Source organism: Mus pahari, chromosome 6 (assembly GCF_900095145.1).
Source record: "Mus pahari chromosome 6, PAHARI_EIJ_v1.1, whole genome shotgun sequence".
Classification (NCBI taxonomy): domain Eukaryota; kingdom Metazoa; phylum Chordata; class Mammalia; order Rodentia; family Muridae; genus Mus; species Mus pahari.
Genome location: NC_034595.1, coordinates 9,498,279 through 9,504,704, shown reverse-complemented (window position 1 = coordinate 9,504,704; position 6,426 = coordinate 9,498,279). Strand labels below are relative to the sequence as shown.

Here is a 6,426-nt window from a genome sequence, read left to right as displayed (position 1 = left end):
TGTGGTTTCAGATGTGCAATAATTTGTACAATGGTTTATTCCCAAGTATGCCTTTAAGCAGAACAAATGTGTTTTTCTATATAGTTCCTTGCCTTAATAAATATGTAATATAAATTTAAGCAAACTTCTATTTTGTATATTTGTAAACTACAAAGTAAAAAAAAAATGAACATTTTGTGGAGTTTGTATTTTGCATACTCAAGGTGAGAAATAAGTTTTAAATAAACCTATAATATTTTATCTGAATGGCAATCTCTTTGTTTTGTTTTCGGGACTGGAAAAGAACTTAACTTTTAAGGGAGGGGTGGATGGGGTGGAGGGTGCCACTGGTGAGAACCACACTGAAGCCAGCCTTGACTTGGCAAGAGGATGTAGCCAACTTGCTTTTTTAGACTACTCGGTTTTTCATGTAGTGTTGGAGTTGAGAACTGTACGGGATGGGACCTTAAAAAACATCTCACATCTGGTTCATGTTTGCTTAGTACAAATGCAAAAGTATACCTCCTTACCCAAATGCACATTTCCAGGTACGATGGCTCAGTTATTCTTTGATCTCAATTTTAGCAGAGAGCACCCAACAGTAGGCCAGGACACTCTAGTTTTATACACATAGACACACATACACATACATCTGTGTGTATATATGTACATATTACATTTTGTCTTTAAAGTAAATGAAATTATGAATCATTTTCTCTGCAGGCCTGGCCTTGTAGTCCCCACAGAACCTGAGTAACAAAAGAACCTTCCCCAGGCAAACAACCCTAAGACAGAATGTAGTTCCACAGTGCCCTCCTGAGGATTAAGGGCTTCGTTTATGCTGCATATATTATCCCTAAAGAAGTCCAAAGCATACTATCTTCAGAGTATTTTAAAGCTTCCTCAATCTCTCTGGAGACATGGAAACAATTTAAAAATTACTCAAACCCTGGAGGACAGGACTGTGTAGCCCAGTGGTGGGGTGCACCTGGAGAGGTAGCCACCTCTCCAGGTTGAAGCAAAACTATTTTTAGCTGTCACAAAATGGAAAAGTCTGTGTGATACTTGTAGACATTTTAATAGTCTTGTGGGTGACTCAGAAGATCAAGGGAGCAGAAGCTGACTGACTTATTCTTTAGAGTGCTTATTAACCATCCATTGTATATAGTGCCCGGAGTTGTATTTACACCATAATATGCTTTATAAATGGAATTTAAAAACGTAGATTCACAAGGAGCTCATAGAAGATCAGCACAAAGTATTTTCTTTGACTTTTAAGAGGCCAGTGTGATTGAAACCACAGCATGTGTCTTTGCTTAAAAGGAAACAGGTGCATCAGGAAGATGGAATTTTGTGTGGTCAAGAATATATTCAAAGCAAAGCTAATGACATGGAAAAATGTTCATGGTATGTTAAGTGGGGAAGGCAGGACATAACACAATAAACAGCGCTACTCCAATCATATGCGCATGCACTTGAGTGTGGGTTTGATTCCTGTATCCCGGGCTGGCTCAAGCCTAGCTCTGTTGCTGAGGATGGCCTTGAACTGGTCATCTTGCCTTTTCCCTCCCAAATTCTTGGATTATGGGCATGCTCTAACAAACCTGGCTTGCGTTTTGTTTCCTCTTTGGTTTTGTCCTTGCTTTTTGTTGTTTGTTTGTTAAGTGGGTTTGCATATTGTAGCTCCAGGCATGCCTGGAGCTTGTTGCAGTTCAACTGTCCTTTTAACCCAGGGACCCTCTTGCCCCAGCCTCCCCAGTGCTGGTATAGATGCTCACTGTCATATGTGGCTTGGGTATGTGTGTTGAGGAACAGAAAAAAAAAAAAAAGGAAAGAAAAAGATTGGAAAGAAACATGGAAAAGTGAATAGTAGTTTTCTTGGTTTCAAATTTCAGTCTAAATGGATTTGAGAACCAAATACTACCCCTCCCCACCAATTTGCAAACACTCAAAAATAAGAATAAGTACGGGAAAACTGCTTTTCTAAGAATAAAAGTAAAATACACCTGGGCTTTATTTTTTTTTTTAAAGAATTTAAGCAGTGTAAAATAAAATTGCCGTATGCTTGATGACTTTTTCTTTGTAATAAATAGTGGTGATTGCTTTTATAACCTACCTGTCTTATAAATGGTTTACTCCACCTGGGGTGTAGTGCAGAGGGCTTGTCTGGCATGCATGAGGCCCTGAGTTTGATCCCCAACAGGACATAAAACAAGGCCTGGTGGTACTTACCTTAATCCCAATACTTGGAAGGCTGAGGCGGGAGGATCAGAAATTCAAGGTCATCCTCACCTGTACTTACATACAGTTCAAGGACAGCCTGGGATGTGTGAGGCTCTGCCTCAAACAAACAAACAAACAAAAAGCAAGGGGGAGGGGGTGTGTGGGGGAGGGGTTCCAGGAGAACAGGGGGGAGGAAACATCTTTCTGATTGTTACCATCTTATGCATAAACTATCAAGACGTCTCAAATCTATTAAAAAATGTCTGAGGTCATAAGGAAACATGAGTACACATTAGCTTCTTCTGACCTGCAAAAGTAAGTTCAATATCGCAAATGAATGAGGAAGAAGAGTTCTCTAACAGGACAAAACATTATCCAACACAGCCTAAACTATTTCCTCTCATACCTAGTAGCTCTGGGCTGCCAGGCACACTGTCATTGTGGAGGTATGGAACCACTCACGTACAAGAGAGTACCTAATAATGGACGTGCCTGCTGATTATATTTTTCCTTATGACATTTAATTTTTTATGTCCTAGATTTTAACTGGCATGCTTACACAAGGGGATTAACTGTAGTGTTTCCGGCCTGTCAACAGACGGGTAGGCTGATTTTTATTCTGTCAAAATATACTTTCTACCGGAAGAGACTTGCAATTCTGGTTGGTTGTTGCTTTGTTTGTTTGAATTTTGTTTTGTTTGTTCCTGGGTTTGTATTGAGACGGTGTCTCATATGGTCCCATCTGGCCTGGAAATCCCTGAATAACCTTGAACTTCTAATCCTCCTGCCTCCTCCTCTCAAGTGCTAGGCTTCCAGAAGTGCGCCCTGGTTTGTATCATTCTGAAGACAGGTTTTCATACATTCTGGACAAGCGCTCCACTATTTGAGCTGCTTCTCAAATTTTGGGGGGTTTAGGGGGGGAGCACTCTTAATATGTAGCTCGGTCCGGTCTCAAACTCACTCTGTACCCATCTCCTCCAATGTTGATGTACTATATGAGTGAATGAATATATATGCATAGATACATAAATACACACATACACACTCTCAAAGAAAGTGAGACAGGGAGAGCTGTGTAGCAGAGGCTGGCCTCGAACTCCTGATACTCTAGCCTCTACCTCCAGAGTGCTAAGACTGGGTATGTGTCACTATGCCCTGCTACTTGAGGCTTTATAAGGAAAACCAGGCACTGCAATGTGTAGAAGCGGTTCCATAGGAAAAAAATGTTAACATAAGTACATATACCTGTTGTGCTTTGACAATATAGGGAGTCTCTCTGGATTTAGCGACGAGTGGCAGCCACCTGCTCCATTAAAGCTCTGGCTTCTGATGCTGTATTTAGCACTCCACAGACCAGATCATTTCCATACACATCCCTTTCTCCCCCCACCCCCTACCCTACCCTTTCTCATATAGACAAAGGTAACACCCAGTCCTATAAAAACACTTTCATATATTTGTTGTTTCTATCATTTTATTATTTTATTATGTGTTGTACTTTTTATATTTATTTTAGTTTTTGTATTTCCGTAGCACCTTCTACAGGCTATTGTATACCGTCAAGTTTTTATAGTGCTAAACTGAAGCCATGTCTGCCTCCTAAAGGTCCTTTATGAAACTGTCTTCCATTGTTCATGTGTACAGTCATTCAAAGATATTTCCTATAAAACCATCCTGATCTGCTGTCTTCATAAAGAAGGCTGTGGAATGCGCTGCCTGTGAAATCCAGTGGGAAAGGGAACCTATGGACATCTGAACACTGTGCGAAGTTAGTCTTTTTAAAGTTTGCATTAAATGAAACTCAGAAGAGCTGGAAGTGAACAAACTTTTGGAAAGCTTTGTCTTAAACACCGAAGAAAATCTTAAGGAAATTTCTCACCATGTCCTGAAAAATGGGTAGTGCTTCAATTGCTTTAAACTATGCAGTGTGTCTATGGCCAGACCACAGTCACAACAGAGGGAAAGAGGGCTTCAAAACATGTGCTGAAACACAAGTTCCCAGGCTGGTGTGAAGCCTCTGGCAGCCAATTAAGTTGGTCGAGGAAGGAGATGCACCGGAGGTGTCATATTGCTGTAACATTATATACTTGGAGGCCTGCTTTTTTAATTGTTTTGACCATACTCTTGATAGAGTCTCACTTGGATTACTTAGGTCCTCTCACACCTAAATGAGTCAACATGTTGCAAACAGGTCCGCCCAAAAGTCTCCCAATTGCTCTTAAAGGAAAAGAAGGGAAATAGATAGAAACCCAAGAGGAGCAAAAAGAGACAATCCACACCTGTAGTCTCCTTGGCGGTCACCTGATAGAACCATGTGCTTTGTGGGTACAACTCAATGATTAGAAAACAACGGCTCCACTTGGGAGGCAGAGGCAGGCGGATTTCTGAGTTTGAGGCCAGCCTGGTCTACAAAGTGAGTTCCAAGACAGCCAGGGCTACACAGAGAAACCCTGTCTCAAAAAAAAAAAAAAAGAAAGAAAGAAAGAAAGAAAAAAGAAAAGAAAACAACGGCTCCAGAAGGTTAGTTAGGGCCATTTGCTGTGTTTTTAGGTTTGTTCTCCTGTTTATGTTACATGTTGTCATTTAGGCAGGGCAGAAAACAAGCAGTTAAGGAAAATATAGGTCAATGGCTGATGATGTATAGACAGACAGACAGACAGACAGACAGACAGAGGACTCCTGCCAAAGGTTGGACAATTATCTAGTTAAATCAACTACAACAAATAGTCAGATATTTTCAGTTCACTGTGTCTGAGGCCAGAAGTTCCTATCCTTTTTTTATTTGTATTTAGTATGTATGAGACAGGGTCTCAAACTTCCCAGCTAGGACTTGAACGTCTGATCTTCCTGCCTCCGCATCCTGAATGCTGGAATTACAGTGTATGTGAAGGTACCCAGTTCTCACAATGCTGGGGACCAAACCCAGGGTTTAATACTGCAAGGCAGGCACTTTCCCAACTGAGCAAATCCTTAGGCAGTTCTTATACCACAGGCACTGGCAGGATCAATGGGTTGCTCTGTGGCCAGGCCAAATCGCCATGGCAGGAACCCAATGCACTCAGGTGCTACATCTGCATACTCACCCTGCAGCCTGTGAGGTAGGCATTTGCTGCAACAGAGATGTGGAAGGAGGTTTGGGTGGTTTGCTGAAAGCCTGAGAAGTAAGGAAAGCAGTATAAGCCAGGACAGAAGGCAATGGGCACAAATGGACTCTCCACAGGGGTAGGGACACCTCATTCTGATCTGGGTTCCCTTAGTTCTGCACAACTCTTTATGCTTTACCTTACAACAAAATGCAGGGGTGGTAGGCTTACCAACCCTCTCCCGACCCCATTACATAGATGAAGACGCCGAGATTCTCTTTTGATAAAGTTACTGGTTTTTGTTTGTTTGTTTGTTTATTTGTTTTCATTTCTCATTCTTCTGCTATACACTGAGTACTTCTTCTTGTTGGTTCTTCCTTTTGTTTGGGGGGCATTTCTTTTAGTTGGGGTCTCATACAGCACAGGTTAGCCTTGACTTCCGCCTTCCTACCACCTCCTAAGGGCTGAGACTATAGGCAGGAGCCACCACGCCCGGCCATGCTCGAAGCGTTTCTAATTCTCTTGTCTTCAGTCAGCTGGACAGGTAGGGCGGCAGGCAAAACAGATACATCCAGTTCAGGAGGATTTGCTAACACCCAGGTTCTTCCAGTAATGCTGCTCAGAATCCAAAACCAGAGACTTTCTGTCTCCCAACCCGTGCGCTCTTCTCCTCATCAAACTGGGGAGGTTCCAGCTTCCTGTGCCTGCTTCTCTCTCTCTCTCTCTCTCTCTCTCTCTCTCTCTCTCTCTCTCTCCTCTCTCTCTCCCCTCTCTCTCTCTCCACCCTTCCTTTTTCTTTTTCCTTCTTCCTCAGTTTTTATGAGAAAGGGTCTCGCATTGTAGCTCAGGCTGGCCTCAAACTCACCACAACCCTCTTCGGTCAGCTTCTCAAGTGGTGGGATTACAAATATGTGCCACCACACTAGGCTCAAAGCTGAGTTCTTGAAAACACTCTTTTGTGCTCCTCCCTCAACACTGAGCTGCTACGTGGTTTTCTGCTGTGGCTTCCCCTGGCAGACATGAGCTGCTGGAATCTGTAGGGAGTTTTTCTTGATTGCCTCTGGACCCTCCTCATGATCATCCTCAGCAAAACGAAGTCAATGGTTAATGAGCATTTTAGCCCCCAAACTCTGAATCTCCT

At 42.4% G+C, this 6,426-nt stretch overlaps 1 protein-coding gene across 1 annotated transcript in view; it reads left to right on the top strand.

Annotated features, from left to right (window-relative positions):
* Positions 1–6,426, top strand: part of Klf4 (Kruppel like factor 4) — a 13,171-nt gene that overhangs the window by 4,608 nt on the left and 2,137 nt on the right.